General features: G+C 36.8%; 1 protein-coding gene across 1 annotated transcript in view; it reads right to left on the reverse strand.

Annotated features, from left to right (window-relative positions):
• The window catches only part of GABRG1 (gamma-aminobutyric acid type A receptor subunit gamma1), a 94,528-nt gene that overhangs the window by 73,976 nt on the left and 1,224 nt on the right, over positions 1-19,328 (reverse strand). The gene's annotated exons all lie outside the window — the stretch shown is intronic.

Consider the following 19,328-nt stretch of genomic DNA (forward strand, 5'->3'; position numbering starts at 1 on the left):
TCTAGACTCATTCTCAAGCACTTCTTTTAAATAATGTGAATAAATATAATTTTATAATTACTGGAAATACATAGACTCCTCAGTATATAATTTTATAATTTGTTTATTTTAATGAGTGATGTTTTCATTTTTATTAACAACTGTTGAGGGCCAGTAATGCACCATTAAGTTCCTATTATGTTTTCAGAACTGTGTGTAAGGTTTCTTCCATATTAAGTTATGTTATTTAACACAGAGTAGCCCTATTAAATAAATATTACTATTCCTATTTTACAAATGAGAAAAAATAGATATACAGAATTTCCAGGACCCACACTATTAAACAATAGAGGCAGAATTTGAAACAAGATTGATGTAGTTTGAAGGCTCATTTTCTCTTTGAAGTTTCCATGGTATCCTATCATTAAACAATCCAGTGTGGTTGAATTTTGAGTCTTCTAATTTATAAGAACACACCACTTGTGGTAAATAGTTAGCAAGTGCATTAGGATTGTGCATGTGTAGGATGCTTAGTCTCTGCCTTGAGTTCTGAGAAGTTAGAATGATAATTTCAAAGAATCACACATGCTCTCTCTGATGAAAAAGATTTTCTAACAGGTATGCTTAATCTTCAATCCAATGCTTTCATTCTTTTATAGCAGAAATAACAAGTGCTACAAACATGTTAACTACAGAAAACATAAAGACAAATAAAACTGTATTACTGATCTAAATGATCTTCTTGTTATTGTTTAGTCACTAAGTCGTGTCCAATTTTTTGGAACCCCATGGACTGTAGCCCACCAGGCTCCTCTGTCCGTGAGATTTTCAAGGCGAGAATACCAGAGTGGGTTGCCATTTCCTCCTCCAGGGGATCTTCCCAACCCAGGGATCGAACCTGAGTCTCCCACACTGGCAGGAAGATTCTTTATCACTGATCCACCAGGGAAACCCCTAAATGACATTATTTTCTATTAAAGGAGATAATTATTCAAACAATCGGGCTTCTGTGGTAGCTCAGCTGGTAGAGAATCTGCCTGCAATGCACTGCAGTATTCTTGGGCTTCCCTGTGGCTCAGACAGTAAAAATCTACATGTAACGCAAGAGATCTAGGTTCAATCCCTGGGTCAAGAAGATCCCCTGGAGGAGGGCATGGCAACCCACTCCAGTATTCTTGCCTGGAGAATCCCCATGGACAGAGGAGCTTGGGAGGTTACAGTCCATGGTGTCTCAAAGAGTCAGACATGACTGAGCAATCAAGCACAGCACAGCACATTCAAACAATACAGAAAACCATTATATACAAAGATGCTTATCACAGTGTTATGTATAGTAGCACAAACTTTAAACAGTAAGATCATGTTTAAGTAAATTATTATATGCCTATAGCGTCTAAATGGATTTATCCATTCAATTAGTGATTGTGAAGTGTCTTGTAAAAATATAAAATTATTTTCATAATTGAATGTTATATACAAAGTAACACATAATAATTTGCGTTTATCAAACCCTAGGTATAAAATAGCTAGAATATTTAACAAGAAAGTAGCATAATGAATATATTAAGTGTTCTACACTCATGGAGCTATAGAACATTTAATTTTTTCTGTATATTAATAGTATACTGCTATAATTTTGTACTATAAATACATGAAAAGCAGTTCATTTGACATTAATACCTACCTAAAAATGAACTGCCTCTTCCTATACACCAGATAATGCCCTGAAATAAATTTCTAATCATAAAAATTAAATAATTAAATAGAGGCTTTTATGGAGAGAAGTAGAGCTTTATACTCTGCCAGGAAAATGAATATGGCAGCCCTAAAATGTTGCCACTTGGCTTTCCTGGGATGGGAATATGGTTTACTGACAGCCCAGGTGCCAGTTCTCTGGACCAGCACTGTGTCTGCACCAGATCCAAGCTCCCCCAGGCAGCTTTCAGGCAATAACTCCACACTGTGGCAATGGTTGGAGAAGGCAATGGCACCCCACTCCAGTACTCTTGCCTAGAAAATCCCATGGACAGAAGAGCCTGGTAGACTGCAGTCCATAGTGTTACGAAGAGTCGGACACGACTGAGCAACTTCACTCTCACTTTTCACTTTCATGCATTGGAGAAGGAAATGGCAACCCATTCCAGTGTTCTTGCCTGGAGAATCCCAGGGATGGGGGAGCCTGATGGGCTGCCGTCTACGGGGTCGCATAGAGTCGAACACGACTAAAGCGACTTAGCAGCAGCAGCAGTGGCAATTGTAGTACAGACCCATTCCTGCAGGACGAGGGACCTCTCTACAGGGCAACTTTGGCTGGATGAATCCAGAAGGCCTGACTGCCTTTGTTGAGAGGGCACTCTATTCTGAGACTCTTTTGAATCAAACATCTTCTTTGCCCTATACTTTCATAGGGGTCAGATCTCCATTATTATCTGAAGGCTCTCTCTGCTTATTTCTACTTCCTCTCCTTTACCCTGCTGGGCATTTCTCTCAAAAATCTCTTACATGTCTAATCCCATCTTGGCATCTGCTTCTCTGAGGCTTTTGCTTCTCACATTCCTTAATTGACCCTTGTGATCAGTTACTAAAGAAAGTTTTTTGAGTCACCTGCATCAATATTGGGCTTCCCTGACAGCTCAGTTGGTAAAGAATCCACCTGCAATGCAGGAGACCCTGTTTTGATTCCTGGATTGGGAAAATCCACTGAGAAGGGATAGGCTACCCACTCCAGTATTTTTGGGCTTCCCTGTCGCTCAGTTGGTAAAGAATCAGTCTGTATTTATGTATTACTGAGCTATTTTAATACATTTACAAGTCTGATTATAGTAAATATATAGTAAATGATTCGATGTAAAAATACTTTAATGAGTATATTACTCTTCCTAATACAATAAGTAAAAGTTTAAACTTATGATAACTAAGAGATAAGTTAACTATAGACAATATATGCTAATGCATATAATTATGAAAGAGTTCATCTCTACAGCTAGAAATATATATATATATATATATATAAAACAAGTCAATCAATCAATATAATTTTTCATAAATAGGGTAAACATTCATCAAGATTTGCCCAGGACAATCCTGATTTATACCTGTTGTCCTAGAATAATTATAAATAGTACCCTCTTTTACTCACAGAAAGCCTTATTTCAATTATAAATTGTATAGCCACCCTGTATATAGTTCATATAAAGTTGACTTCAATACAGGTATCCTTGTTCTGACACCTGGGGAAGACCCTTCCATTAATCTGTTAAGACAGTGCAGATGAAACTCAAAAGCCAGGCCTCATCGGTAAACTGAGCTCATGACAAATTAGTGCTTTTTTATAAACATCAGATACATTTCCATAAGTCAACTGACAGATTCCAGGGAAGAAATATAATGTTCTAATGCTTCTAAGTAGACTATATCTTAAAGTCAAAGCTTACAGGAGCTAACTTTTAGAGTATTTATAGGCGCCGATTTTAATTTAAAAGTCAGAAAAAATAAAATTTTAAAAATTCAATTATTTTTCTTCTTTTTGCCTTTATATTCTCATCACATTTCTTTAGTATACAGTTCTTTTTAGGGTAGTGATGCTGACTCATTTTCATTGTTCCTAAATGTTGGTAGGGAAGCAAAATAAGTAAGAGTGATAGATAACAATGTTACAGATTTGAACCTTCAGAGGTGAAATGACAGTCCACTCAATTCTGTGATTATCTAATAAGCACAAACGAATTTGGGACCCATCACTTAAGGCACTAGAGAGGAATGCTTTGGAAATCTGAAGAGGTAGAAGGGAAGCATGCCTAGAGTATTAAGTAAGTGTATTCCACCCTGTGCTTTCAGCCTATTCAGTGCTTAACTCTACCATAAATTAATCACACTGCATCTTATTCAACTACTTTATTTGTTTATGGTGCTCTATAAGCTCCTTGAAAGCCGGGGCTAAGCTTTTCAATATGAAAACATTGTTGCTTAGCCTGACATATAATGTACACAATAAAAAAAAATTAACTAAATAAATGAATAATAATGTAAAGAATATTAGAAATCATCTTGATGTTCATAGGTAAAATTATAGTGAATAAAGAAAATAAATAACTAAGAACTGTAAATATTGGCCTTAATCAGAGAATTCATTATTGTTCAGTTCAGTACAGTCACTCAGTCATGTCCGACACTTTGCAACCCCATGGACTGCAGCACACCAGGCTTCCCAGTCCATTACCAACTCCCGGAGCTTACTCAAACTCATGTCTACCATGTCGGTGATGCCATTCAACGATCTCATCCTCTGTTGTCCCCTTCTCCGCCTGCCTTCAATCTTTCCCAGCATCAGGGTCTTTTCCAATGAGTCGGTTCTTTGCATCAGGTGTCCAAAGTATTGGAGTTTCAGGTTCAGCATCAGTCCTTCCAATAAATATTCAGGACTGATTTCCTTTAGGATGGACTGGTTGGATCTCCTTGCAGTCCAAGGGACTCTCAAGAGTCTTCTCCAACACCACAGTTCAAAAGCATTAATTCTTTGGTGCTCAGCTTTCTTTAGAGTCCACCTCTCACATCCATACATGACTACTGGAAAAACCATACCTTTGACTAGACGGACCTTTGTTGGTAAAGCAATGAAAAATGTCTCTGCTTTTTAATATGCTGTCTAGGTTGGTCATAGCTTCACTTCCATGGAGCAAGCATCTTTTAATTTCATGGCTGCAGTCATTTTGCAGTGATTTTGGAGCCCCCCAAAATAAAGTCTGTCACTGTTTCCACTGTTTCCCCATCTATTTGCCATGAAGTGATGGGACTGGATGCCATGATCTTAGTTTTCTGAATTTTGAGTTTTAAGCCAACCTTTTCACTCTCCTTTTTCACTTTCATCAAGAGGCTCTTTAGTTCTTCTTTGCTTCTTGCCATAAGGGTGTCATCTGCATATCTGAGGTTATTGATATTTCTCCCAGAAATCTTGATTCCAGCTTGTGCTTTTTCCAGGCCAGCATTTCACATGATGCACTCTGCATATATGTTAAATAAGCAGGGTGACAATATACAACCTGATGTACTCATTTCCTGATTTGGAAACAGTCTGTGGTTCCATGTCCAGTTCTAACTGTTGCTTCTTGACCTGCATACATTATTGTAATTTTTACCTAATATAAAATTAATTTTAAAAACACAGTAGCTTTCTCATCCTAGTACTAATCTATCATAAAGTTCAGAAAAAACAATTCAATACAATCTAAAAAATAATTATAAAAAATATAGCAAGAAAGGTGTACATCTTATGTGAGGAAACTAAAAAACTAATTGAAGCATATAAGAATAGAAAAAATAAATGCAAAGCAAATATTTTGGCTATAAAACAGTCATATTAATATATAATTCTCAAAATAGTTTATAAATCTAAGAAATCTATATTTTAAAAATTTTGTTGATGTATTGCAGAAACTAAACCAATATTATAAAGCAATTAGCCTTCAATTAAAAATAAATTAACAAAAAGAAAGCTTCCTATGTAAAATGTTAAAATCATTATACTGTAATTAATCCTCAATATGAGAATTACAAGAAATTTTTGAAAAATAGATTGTGAGATGAAATTTGCCTTGCCAGAATAAAGAGAAAAATAGTAAAGGTACTGTAATTAAAACCATATTGTGGTAATACATAAAGAAATCAGTGAGAACGAAATCAAACATTCAAAGTGATATACCAAATGTCCAGAAATTCTGTGTATGATAAATGTGACTAGTCAGCTTAGAAATGAGAGCATGAATAATTCAGTAAATGCCTGTTAAAACATTTAGAAAAAATAAATTACTACTTACATAATAAATTACTAATATACCCAGGTGGGGCTAGTGGTAAAGAACCCACCTGCCAATGCAGGAGAAACAAGAGATGTGGTTAGATCCCTGGATCTGGAAGATCCCTGTAGAAGGAAATGGCCACCCATTCCAGTATTCTTGCCTGGGAAATCCCATAGACAGAGGGGCCTGGAGGGCTATAGTCCATAGGGTCGCAAAGAGTCAGAAGCAACTGAAGCGACTCAGCATGCATACTAAATATCAAAATATAATAAAGTATAAAACAATTAAAGAAAATATCAAAAATATGTATTTTCTAACTTTTTGGGGTAAGGAGTTCTTTCTACACAACATGTTGTCAAACCAGGAGAATAAAAAAACTGACAAAAAAAAATAAATTATGGAGGACATTAGACAGAATTCAGACAAAAACTAGAGATGAAGGATAAAAACAAAGATATTTACAACATAACTTGTACAGGAATTTCAGAGGGAAGAGAAGACTAATAAATATATGAAATTATGCTAATATTTACTGGTAGCAAGGGAAAATAAGTTTAAACCATGGCAAATTTTAGCCATAATACTGGCAAAACATTAAAAGTTTTGGTACTAGTATATTCAGTACTAGCAATAATACAGATAAATGGCATTTTTATAACCATTTCTGTTCAGTCACTCAGTCATGTTTGACTCTTTGTGACCACATGGACTGAAGCACACCGGGTTTCCCCATCCTTCACTATCTCCTGGAGTTTCCTCAAACTCAGGTCCATTGAGTTGATGATGCCATAAATAGAATAAACTACTCTAAGAACAAATTGGGTAACTTGGAAACACTGATGAAGTAATAAAATTAAAACACGAGAATCCCATGGACAGAGGAGCCTGTGCAGGCAATAGTGCATAGAGTTGGAGGCATGGAGTCAAACATGACTAAAGTGACAACACACATGCAAGCACATGTGTATATATGAACACAGTGATAAAAAAGCCATGTTCCCTGGAAGGAAAACTATGACCAACCTAGACAGCATATTCAAAAGCAGAGACATTACTCTGCCAACAAAGGTCTGTATAGTCAAACCTATGGTTTTTCCAGTGGTCATGTATGGATGTGAGAGTTGGACCGTAAAGAAAGCTGAGCACCAAAGAATTGATGCTTTTGAACTGTGGTGTTGGAGAAGACTCTTGAGAGTCTCTTGGACTGAAAGAGACCAAACTAGTCAATCCTAAAAGAAATCAGTCCTAAATAGTCATTGGAAGGATTGATGGTGAAGCTGAAACTCCAGCACTTTGGCCACCTGATGCAAAGAAGTGATTCATTGGAAAAGACTCTGAAGCTGGGAAAGATTGAAGGCAGGAGGAGAAGGGGATGACAAAGGATGAGATGGTTGGATGGCATCACCAACTCAATGGACATGAGTTTGAGGAAGCTCTAGGAGTTGGTGCTGGACAGGAAAGCTGGGGTGCTGCAGTCCACAGGGTCGCAAAAAGTTGGGACACGACTGAGCAACTGAACTGAACTGAGATACATAGTCCCTCATTTTAATGATGATGTGGTATTCTATGTTACAGAAGTATCATAATTTATTCAGTTAGTCCATAAACAGTGAAAAGGAACTAAAAAGCCTCTTGATAAAGGTGAAGGATGAGAGCAAAAAAGCCAGCTAAAAACTAAATATTAAAAAAACTAAGATCACAGCATCTGGCTGTGATTCACTTCAGTCAGTTCAGTTCAGTCGCTCAGTTGTATCCGACTCTTTGCAACCACAGGAATCACAGCACAACAGGCCTCCCTGTCCATCACCAACTCCCGGAGTTCACTCAGACTCACGTCCATTGAGTCAGTGATGCCATCCAGCCATCTCATTCTCTGTCATCCCCTTCTTCTCCTTCCCCCAATCCATCCCAGCATCAGAGTCTTTTCCAATGAGTCAACTCTTCACATGAGGTGGCCAAAGTACTGGAGTTTCAGCTTTAGCATCAGTCCTTCCAAAGAAATCCCAGGGCTGATCTCCTTCAGAATGGACTGGTTGGATCTCCTTGCAGTCCAAGGGACTCTCAAGAGTCTTCTCCAACACCACAGTTTAAAAGCATCAATTCTTCAGCGCTCAGCTTTCTTCACAGTCCAACTCTCACATCCATACATGGCCACTGGAAAAACCATAGCCTTGACTAGACAGACTTTGTTGGCAAAGTAATGTCTCTGCTTTTGAATATGCTATCTAGGTTGGTCATAACTTTCCTTCCAAGGAGCAAGTGTCTCTTATTTCATGGCAAATAGAGGGGGAAAAGGTGGAAGTAGTGACAGATTTCTTCTTCCTGGGCTCTAAAATCACTGTGAATTGTGACTGCAGCCATGAAGTCAGAAGACATTTTCTTCTTGACAGGAAAGCTATGACAAACCTAGACAGTGTGTTGAAAAGCAGAGACATTACTCTGCCGACAAAGACTGTAGTCAAGGCTATAGTCTTCCCAGTGGTCATGTATGGTTGTGAAAGCTGGACAGTAAAGAAGGCAGAGCAATGAAAAATTGATGCCTTTGAACTATGGTGCTGGAGAAGACTCTTGAGAGTCCCTTTGACAGCAAGGAGATCAAATCAATCAATCTTAAGGGAAATCAACCCTGAATACTCATTGGAAGGACTGATGCTGAAGATGAAATTCCAGTATTTTGGTCATCTGATGCAAACAGCTGACCAATTGGGAAAATTCCTGATGCTGGGAAAGACTGAGGACAGACAGAGAAGACAGTATCAGAGGATGAGATGGCTGGATGGAATCACCGATGCAATGGGCATGAATTTGGGCAAATTTTGGGAGATGGTGAGGGACAGGGAGGTCTGGTATGCTGAAATCCATGGGGCTGCAAAAATTCAGAATGACTGGGCTTCTGAACAACAACAACAACTACTAAGTATATATATAAATCTAGAAAAATATCTTTGATATTAGTTGTGTGACAAAAACAAGTGTTAGATTTCATTTGTAAAAAAAATGTACACACAAATGTGTATACACATACTTGTTTAAACTTACAGAAAAATCTGGAGGCATAGGCTTTAAATGGCTAAGTAATTTTGAGAAGTAGAAACGTAATAAGTATTATTCTATTATTATTAACATTACATGGTCAAAAACATTATGACACTAGGGAAAAAAGTTTTATTTTTTCCATGTACTTCAATAACATATAGGAGAAGGAAATGGCAACCCACTCCAGTATTCTCGCCTGGAGAATCCCAGGGACAGAGGAGCCTGGTGGGCTGCTGTCTATGGGGTTGCACAGAGTCAGACACGACTGAAGCAACTTAGCAGCAGCAACAACATATATGTATATCACTAAGAGATTATTTAAATTATTTAAGAAAATAAAGAAAAATAAATTCTAATTATTTGTGGTAAAAAACTTAAAATATTTTATGTCCACAGAATAGAATAGAAATTGGATTAAATATTAGTGATTCTACAATTTGAGATGTGGAATATTAGTCTAGAAGAAAAAATAAAATATGATATCTTTATCCACTGTGAACTTTATGTGACTTTCTTGATAAAGTAGGATACATAGAATCTGTCAAACTACATTAAGGTTAAGAAATTAATGACCATAGAGACTGCTTGGGCACACGGTGCTTCATTCTTAGTTTCAAAAAGGAGTATAACAAATTCCTAAATCTAGTAGAACATAATTTGATCTGATTAGACTAGATATAGGAATGTAGAGTTATAATAGTTAATAAGAAAAGGGAAAGACTCATATCAGAATATATTTTTAAAAAATTAATTAGTATAGTGACATATATTTAGAAAGAAAACAAAAAGAGAAAATTACAAAATAAAGCAGCTTATTTTTTCTTAACATCTTTGCTCATAGTTATGAAATTCTCATGGTTTAGTGATTGATCCAAAAATACTAATAATAAAACAATGTTTTATGCAAGTTTTTGGATTTTTTATTTGCTTTGTTTGACACACCAATTCTATTTTCTTGAAACAGAGTTTATAAAATTGTGAACCATGATTCCAAAGAATAATATTTAGGGGGGATTATAAATGTTTTTTGAGCCTGTTTCCAAGTGAATATTTTTTTGAGGAAGGGAAATAAACCATAATTTTCTTCAGTCTATTAAAAAATTACTGCTGGATTGAAAGTATATTAAAATGAACACCAAATTTTTCATTATTTCATTTTATATTCATAGAACACAACACAACATAAATTAGAAACAATATAACTCTTCATGACATTCACATTCTCTAAGTCTTTGATGCTCAGATAAATTATATAAGACTGCTAAAATTTTTGCAAAATTGAGGCATAATATTGAGGGTTATTAAATTATAAAAGATATGAAAAGATCTTTAAATGGAAGAAATAAATGGGAATTTTTCTTCTGAATGCAAAAAGGTATACTTTTTCCTAAGTCTTGAGATCGTAAAGTAAGAGGTAAAATATTTTCACTGACATAAGTATCTTCTCAGAACTTTCACTTTAAAAGGGAGAGAATACAAATGAGTAGAACAGAAACAACAAAACACTCTCATCAACTACAGTTATGACAATCTGAAGGTTTTCAGAAAGAATTGTTACTAAGGAAATGACAGGAACAAATGTACACTCATAAGTCACCTGCACAGAGTAAGAAATCAGTTTAAAGAACACAGATGTCTGATTAAAACTTAATCTAACCAATAGAGCTACCTTGTTTCAGTCAATATGACTCTTTAGTAGAAAAGTAATCCTTGCTCAAAACCCTCTACGACATGTGTTGGAAAATTATTCTGATAGTTATACACATCTAGGATGACTGATGGAGAAGGCAATGGCACCCCACTCCAGTACTCTTGCCTGGAAAATCCCACGGACAGAGGAGCCTGGTAGGCTGCAGTCCATGGGGTTGCTAAGAGTCAGACACAACTGAGCGACTTCACTTTCACTTTTCACTTCCATGCATTGGAGAAGGAAATGGCAACCCACTCCAGCATTCTTCCTGGAGAATCCCAGGGACAGGGGAGCCTGGTGGGCTGCCGTCTATGGGGTTGCACAGAATCGGACACAACTGAAGCGACTTAGCAGCAGCAATAACAAGATGACTGAGAGGTGAATGACGTGCCTTTATTAAAGCAGTTCTCAAATTCTGCAAGCACGAATCATGGTCCTAGTAACATACCCAAAGATTAACTTGTTTTCCAGAACCCTATTGTCTTATAGTTAAGTAGCGAACCAAATCATACCCTGATCATAACAATGTTAAAATTTTATATTAAACCTAATTTTCTAATCATAAGCCTTCTGATATGCCCATCCACCTACAGGTTGAAGTTCAGGGTCTATGTTAACTTTCTTTCTATATCCCTGTGTTACTCAAAATATTTGTCTAAAAGTAAGGAGAAATGTTAAATCTCCAAATGGATTGTATTTAGGAGAAAAGGATTCCTACAGTTCAGAAATTTACTATTTAACTAAATTATATAGATTTTAACAGAATGTTAGAAAGTGAAAGTCACTCAGTTGTGTCCGACTGTTTGTGACCCCATGGACTATACAGTCCATGGAATTTTCTAGGCCAGAATACTGGAGTGGGTAGCCCTTCTCCTCTCCAGGGTATCTTCCCTACCCAGGGATAGAACCCAGGTCTCCTGCATTGTGGGCAGATTCTTTACCAGCTGAGCCATAAGGGAAGCCCAAGAATACTAGAGTGGGTAGCCTTTCCCTTCTCCAGCAGATCTTCCCCACCCAGGAATTGAACCAGGGTCTCCTGCAGTACAGGAGGATTCTTTATCAACTGACCTGTCAGGGAAGCACTGCCATTTTAATGAAACACATTAAATGATCAAAGTAAATAATATCCTGGGAATATAGTCTTCAAAAGGCTCACCAAAATGTGAGGCCATATCTCTGGCCACAGAATATAATGTTCTCTCTCTATGTATATTTTTTACTAACACTAACGCTGTCATATGAACTTATGCATATGACAGCTAAGAATATTAGTCTTTTCCTAGAGTTGCAACTGATGCCAGTCTCCTTGATATTTCCTTATAGCTCATCTAGAATTCTGAGGAAGAGTTATAGTATTTTACTGTTTTTGCTTTTATATTGACAGACCATCTCAACACTAACTACTAGAATTTAAGTCCACTGAAGATCATGGCATCCAGTCCCACCACTTCATGGGAAATAGATGGGGAAACAGTGGAAACAGTGTCAGACTTTATTTTTCTGGGCTCCAAAATCACTACAGATGGTGACTGCAGCCATGAAATTAAAAGATGCTTACTCCTTGGAAGGAAAGTTATGACCAACCTACATAGCATATTCAAAAGCAGAGACATTACTTTGACAACAAAGGTTTGTCTAGTCAAGGCTATGGTTTTTTCTGGGGTCATGTATGGATGTGAGAGTTGGACTGTGAAGAAGGCTGAACGCCGAAGAATTGCTGCTTTTGAACTGTGGTGTTGGAGAAGACTCTTTAGAGTCCCTTGGACTGCAAGGAGATCCAACCAGTCCATTCTGAAAGAGATCAGCCCTGGGATTTCTTTGGAAGGACTGATGCTAAAGCTGAAACTCCAGTACTTTAGCCACCTCATGCGAAGAGTTGACTCATTGGAAAAGACTCTGATGCTGGGAGGGATTGGGGGAAGGAGGAGAAGGGGACGACAGAGGATGAGATGGCTGGAAGGCATCACTGACTCGATGAATGTAAGTCTGAGTGAACTCCAGGAGTTGATGATGGACAGGGAGGCCTGGCGTGCTGCGATTCATGGGGTGGCAAAGAGTCAGACATGACTGAGCGACTGATCTGATCTGATCTGGGGGTGGGGCTGTGCCTTCTTTGTCCAGCACATATACTATCACATATATGTCCTGTCTACAATATACAAACACTACTAAAAGACTATGTCTTGCTTACCACTGTATCCCAATTCCCAGACTCTGATTAATAAATATTAGGCACTGAGTAAATATTTGTTGAATGAATGCTAATGTTTAATAACTGATTACAAAATTAATAGCTAAGACTCTTTCCTGAAACATGGGGCTTCAGTTGGCTAAACTATTTTAGTACCGATAGAATTAGATCCTGAGCTATTTAAAAAGAAGAAAACCATAGATTTCATCTCCTGCTAACAAGTTTCTGCTAAAAGTCTAATGATAAGGCATCCATTACTTTGTTAGAAGACTTTTGTATGGATGAAAAATCTGTCTTCACATAGCTTTCACTACTTAGTTATGGATTGTTTATAACATCTATGATTAGTAAATTCAAGCATGATTTTCTCTGGGATCCTTAAGAATATAAGATGCCTCAATACAAGTTTCCTGAATTCCAAATTCTCACTTTTAATTCTTTATCCAGTGGGGTTTTTTTCTAGATCAAGAAGCCCAGTTTGTTGAAGTTTTTTTTCCCTAAAATAATTAATCCAGCACTGCACATAATATTCTAGATTATGTTTCAGGTACACAGTGGATAGTGTACCTACTGTGCTTCTCTCAATCACACTCAAGTGTCTCCTCCCCTCTCTTCTCTTCTCTCTGCTCCTCTCTTTTTCTCTACTTTCCCTTCCTCATCCTTTCCCTCCCTCCCTTGCTTTCCTCATCCACAGTTATGTTAATGGGTTTGATTTACATGGCATTTGTAATCTTAGAGGAAAGGTGATTAAAAATTCAGGTTCTGTGCAGAGAGCACATGGATCTGAGTCATGGATTCAGCATTATCAGCAAGATGATCTTTGCTGTTGTTTATTTAGCTGCTCTACTATGTATTATTTTGGGCTTCCCTGATAGCTCCATTGGTAAAAAGAATCCGCCTGCAATGCCGAAGACCTGGGTTCATCCCTGGGTTGAGAAGATCCCCTGGAGAAGGGATAGGCTACCCACTTCAGTATCCTGGCCTGAAGAATTCCATGGACTATACAGTCCATGGGGCCGCAAAGAGTCAGACACGACTGAGTGACTTTCACTTTCTTTCTATGTATTATTTAGTGCCTACTCTGTATTATTTAGGGGGGCCCCCAAATCACTGCAGATGGTTACTGCAGCCACAAAATTAAAAGACCCTTGTTCCTTGGAAGAAAAACTATGACCAACCTAGATAGCATATTAAAAAGCAAAGACATTATTTTTCAAACAAAGGTCTGTCTAGTCAGAGCTATGGTTTTTCCAGTAGTCATGTATGGATGTGAGAGATGGACCATAAAGAAAGCTAAGCACTGAAGAATTGATGCTTTTGAACTGTGGTGTTGGAGAAGAAGTTTGAGAGTCCCTTAGACTGCAAGGAGATCCAACCAGTGAATCCTAAAGGAAATCAGTCCTGAATATTCATTGAAAGGACTGATGCTGAGGCTGAAACTACAATCCTTTGTCCACCTGATGCAAAGAACTGACTCACTGGAAAAGTCTCTGATGCTGGGAAAGATTGAAGGTGGCAGGAGAAGAGGATGACAGGATGAGATGGTTGGATGGCTTCACCAACTCGATGGACATGAGTCTGAGAAAGCTCTGGGAATTGGTGTTGGACAGGGAATGGATGCAGGGTGTGCTGCAGTCCATGGAGTTGCAAAAAGTTGGACATGACTAAGTGACTGAACTGAACTGAACTGAACTGAATTTAGCTATGTAGTTGTGTCAAACTCTTTTGTGAACCCATGGACTGTAGCTAGCCAGGCTTCTCTCTCCATGGGATTTTCCAAGCAAGAATACTGGAGTGGGTTGCTATTTCCTCCTTCAGGGAATCTTTCAGACACAGGATCCATCCTATGTCACCAGCATTGCAGGAGGATTGTTTACCACTGAGATATCTGGCATCTTTAGTGAGTTCCTAAAAATTGATGTGCCCTGATTTTTCCATCTGTAAATTTGGGAGAATAATGGTATCTAATCTTTATTTTCCCTTCATGCTTGATTGTAGTTCCACTAAGTAACATTCTAGGTTGAACTGTCTCTTTATTTTGGAGACATTTCCCCCATGGTTTTCTGGTATTGTCAATGAGTAATCTTATGGTGTTCTAATTTTCTTGCCTTGACTGTGATATTTTCTATTAGTACCCTCCAGCCTTAAAAAATAAGCAGGGTAACAATATACAGCCTTGACATATTCCTTTTCCTATTTGGAACCAGTCTGTTGTTCCATGTCCAGTTCTAACTGTTGCTTCCTGACCTGCATACCAGTTTCTCAAGAGGCAGGTCAGGTGGTCTGGTATTCCCATCTCTTTCAGAATTTTCCACAGTTTATTGTGAGCCACACAGTCAAAGGCTTTGGCATAGTCAATAAAGCAGAAATAGATGTTTTTCTGGGACTCTCTTGCTTTTTACATGATCCAGAAGATGTTGGCAATTTGATCTCTGGTTCCTCTGCCTTTTCTAAAACCAGCTTGAACATCTGGAAGTTCACGGTTCACGTATTGCTGAAGCCTGGCTTGGAGAATTTTGAGCATTATGAAACTCCAATACTTTGGCCACCTCATGCAAACAGTTGACTCATTGGAAAAGACTCTGATGCTGGGAGGGATTGGGGGCAGGAGGAAAAGGGGATGACAGAGGATGAGATGGCAGGATGGCATCACCGACTCGATGGACATGAGTTTGAGTGAACTCTGAGAGCTGGTAATGGACAGGGAGGCCTGGCGTGCTGCAATTCATGGGGTCGCAAATAGTCAGACATGACTGAGCAACTGAACTGAAAACCTTAAAAATTTAGACCCCTCTGTTTATCTTTGTAGTTAAGGTATATTTCCTTATTCTGACTACAAGAGGTTTCCCTTTGAGTAATATCATAAATCTCAGCCTTAGCAGTGAGTATAACAGTAGTACTCATGTAAAACACTGGACACAAGTACTGTCCATATGTTTAGTACTCATGTCTAGTTTATTCACCACTGTAAACCAGCAAGTTGTACTGTGTAGAACACAGCTGGTATTCAGTAAATATTTGTTGAATGAAAGACTGATATTTCTCATAATTTAAAACTGAAAATCTGAAAGTGTTAGTCACTCAGTAGTGTCCTACTTTGTGATCCCATGAACTGTAGCCCATCAGGCTCCTGTCTGTTGAATTCTCCAGGCAACAATATTGGAGTGGATAGCCATTCCATTCTCCAGCGGATCTTCCCCACCCAGTCTCCTGAAATTCAGGTGGATTCTTTACCATCTCAGCCATCAGGGACGTTTCTGATGGCTTTATGGTATCTCTAATTCAAAAGAGATTTAATAATATGAAAAGTAGTTTCATAGTTCAGTTCATTTTAAGATATTTAATAATAATGCACAATAATTCAAAGAGCTTGACTTTAACTAGAATAAATAATTCTAGAGTTACTGTGATTCTGAGAATATCTGTTATGTCATTTGAGTTAAAAATTTAGGTGACATTACTTTGCACAAATTTTCTTTCTTGGTCTTGAAACAAGCTTGAAACGTAGATGTCATTTCTGCTTTTCACAAATGAGGACTCTGCCTCAAAGATTTGTCTGAAATCACCCTAGTGGGAAGGGGTGTAGCTGAAACTAGTGTTATATCTAATGATCAGGTCCAGGATTCTCAGTTGGTAGCATGCATATATGTGAATTAATCTCTAGAGGCCTGTGGCTGTCATTTTATCATATTTTGATAATATCTCAAGAGCCGATTTTTTTTTTCAGTTTTCCACCCTGCTTTGCCTCCTCTTGTTTGGGACCCCATCATCATTATTATTTTCTTATATAAATCTTAATCACCTGTATATAAATATAAAACACCAGATATGTCTATTTCATTTTTAAATGAAAAATCAGACATTTCCTTTTGTTGCTTAACCAAAAATGTGTCTCATACTATATAATGGGATAAAAGGGAAGAAGAGTATACTTGAAAGACTCTATAAACAGGGGATTTATTAATTATGCATTTGCATTTTAGCTTCAAAATTATTTTGTCTCTCATTTCTTCTTAAAATATCTAATTGTTATAGAACATTATTAGTCATTTTGTCTGTAAGTTTGCACCCATATTTTATTAGAGAATGAAGCAAAAAATCTAAATGTCTAAAGAAAAACCATGTATTATCATCTCCACAAAATATATTACTAAAATTATTTGAAAATAATATATTTTAAAAGCAATTATACTTGAATATTGTCATTTAGGCAAATGATTGCTATATTGTAGGATTATTGATTTAAGAAATTGTTTTTAAAAATAAAAATGAGTTCTCTTCCTTGAGCTCTCTCAAAATATAACTTCTTAGTCAAAGCTCACTAAATTAGTTTAGAACAGCCAAAATCTCACACCACTTTTTCAATTCTTTTACAAAGTCTGATCAAAATGAGGTTGTTTTCAACATTACAAATAAGACAACTCAAGCTTGAGAAATTTTAACCAACTTGCCAAGATGCCACAGAGCCTCACTGAGAATAAAACACAGGAACTGTGACTTCAGGTTTTAGCTACAACAACAGGATCGGTTTTCATAATTCAGCAATATAAAAATCAATAAAATGTCTCTTCTTTATACTCTTGATGGAAACTAATGAGGAAACAAGCTACTATCTCTGATTAGATACAGAAAAATAATGGCTTCCAATTTGGTAAATTCCAAAATAGGTGACTTTGAAGATTTAATTTAGAAACTGGCATCAGACATCAAAATTCTTAGAAAGAACCATCTGTGGTTAGCTTTAGGAAGGTCTCTCAAAAAAGGAAACAGCAAGAATAAAATATGAACATAAGTGGTTTATACATGTCTACATCAATTATCTTCAACTAAATATTAAAAGGATGAAAAGTTCATCACAACTGTAGCGACTTTGAAAAGTGAATACATACATTCTCATCATTAAGACCCCAAGAGCTAATTACAACAGCAACATATAGCTTTATTTTTTTTTTTACTATGTATTTATTCACTGGCCAGAAAAATTTATATTCTGTTTGGTACTATGATAAAATAATTCATCTACTTTAGCTGTTAACACATTTGTCTCTCTCTCACTTATCCATAATGGCAAAAAAAGTACATGACATTCCCAATTAAAATTTCCCTCTTGAAAACTCCTAAGAAAAGCCAATGACACGACTACTGAGTTATTTTCTTTCGGTTCAATTCTTGGACATACTGTATATGAAAACTTGAAGAAATCATAAATGATCTACTACTCTCCTTCATTTCCTAAATGAAGACACTGTGTTCAGAGAAATTAAGGACTCTTGACACATAGAATCATGTCTCCAGACTGCCAGAGTCCATCTCTGTCTACACTACCACAAAACTCTCTATTTCTGAGCAGCTTGAAAGAGAGTTCTGTAACCTTGATAATGCAAATATCCTCAAGAAGAAAATATATTATTTAAAACCAAACATCTCTTTAGAAAGACAGTATGCCCTTTAGTAAGCAGCTTGTCTATTAGGTTGCAAAAGAAACTTGCACTTGGAGTGATAAAGGAGCATACAGGTTGCTATTTTAGAAAACCACTGGGAAATCTGTTTTTACTTATGAGAACACAGATTCATTTGCAATATTATGAAGATGCAGGAGAGCACTGATACATGGCCTACCAAGGTATCTTTCATAATTTTATAATAGATTCAAAGAAATAAACCAATATGACACACTTAAATATAAGAAGTTATTAATTACGTAGTATGTTTGTGCCCATACAGAACATGTATGTTTCTAAGGGAAAACTAAAACCGTAATATTTAAAAAACAATGTCAAACATATTCTGGCAAGACTCGTATTACTTAGCATACTTTATTCTCTGTTTTTGGAGAGAAAATACAGTTGTTCTATAGGCCAGTAGTGGCAAAAAAAAAAAAAAAAAAAGCACTCTAGCTATATGCTAAAAATAATCGTCATCATAATAAATTTTAGCAATGATGCAAGTAGTTATAAAGGCATGTTTCCATCTCTATAGTGATTACATTTTACTCTTGAGTTCTAAACACTGCCCCCCCCCTTCCTTTTCTGTCATACACATGCGCGCGCGCACACACACACACACACACGCACACATGCATTCCAGGACATTCACATCAACATAATACTTTCATTTACTTGTACACAGCCAATTAAAATAAAAATCATTCAAAACTGACTCAATAAATTATACACAATTAATTTCTAACAAATATAACACACTTGCCACCCTGATGGATTTTTTTAGCCATATTTATGATCTTTCTTGACTAAAACTTTGCTTATTTGTTTAGAATAACAAAAAAGAAAAGATAAGGGAAAGAGCAATATTAGTGTATAGAAAAGCATCATACATCCCATGCTGTGTAACAAGTTTCTAAAATAACTTTGTCTTTAAAATGAAGAATCATTCAGAAAGTTCATCAGTGGCATTCATTCACTAAATGCAGTTACAAAATCATTTCTCCTCCCCTCCCTACTTCCAGTAACTGAGTCTTTCCTAGTTTCCACTGCGCTTCAAGTCAAAACCAACTGAGCTAATTTCGGTGCTTCACACATAGGCTCATTTCATTCTAACAGAAAATGAGTAGATCTAATAAAAAAAAAAATAAACTGATGGTAAAATATCCCAAATGTGCCCGGGGAAAAGCAAATTA

This window comes from Bos javanicus, chromosome 6 (assembly GCF_032452875.1).
Source record: "Bos javanicus breed banteng chromosome 6, ARS-OSU_banteng_1.0, whole genome shotgun sequence".
In the NCBI taxonomy this organism is placed as follows: Eukaryota; Metazoa; Chordata; class Mammalia; order Artiodactyla; family Bovidae; genus Bos; species Bos javanicus.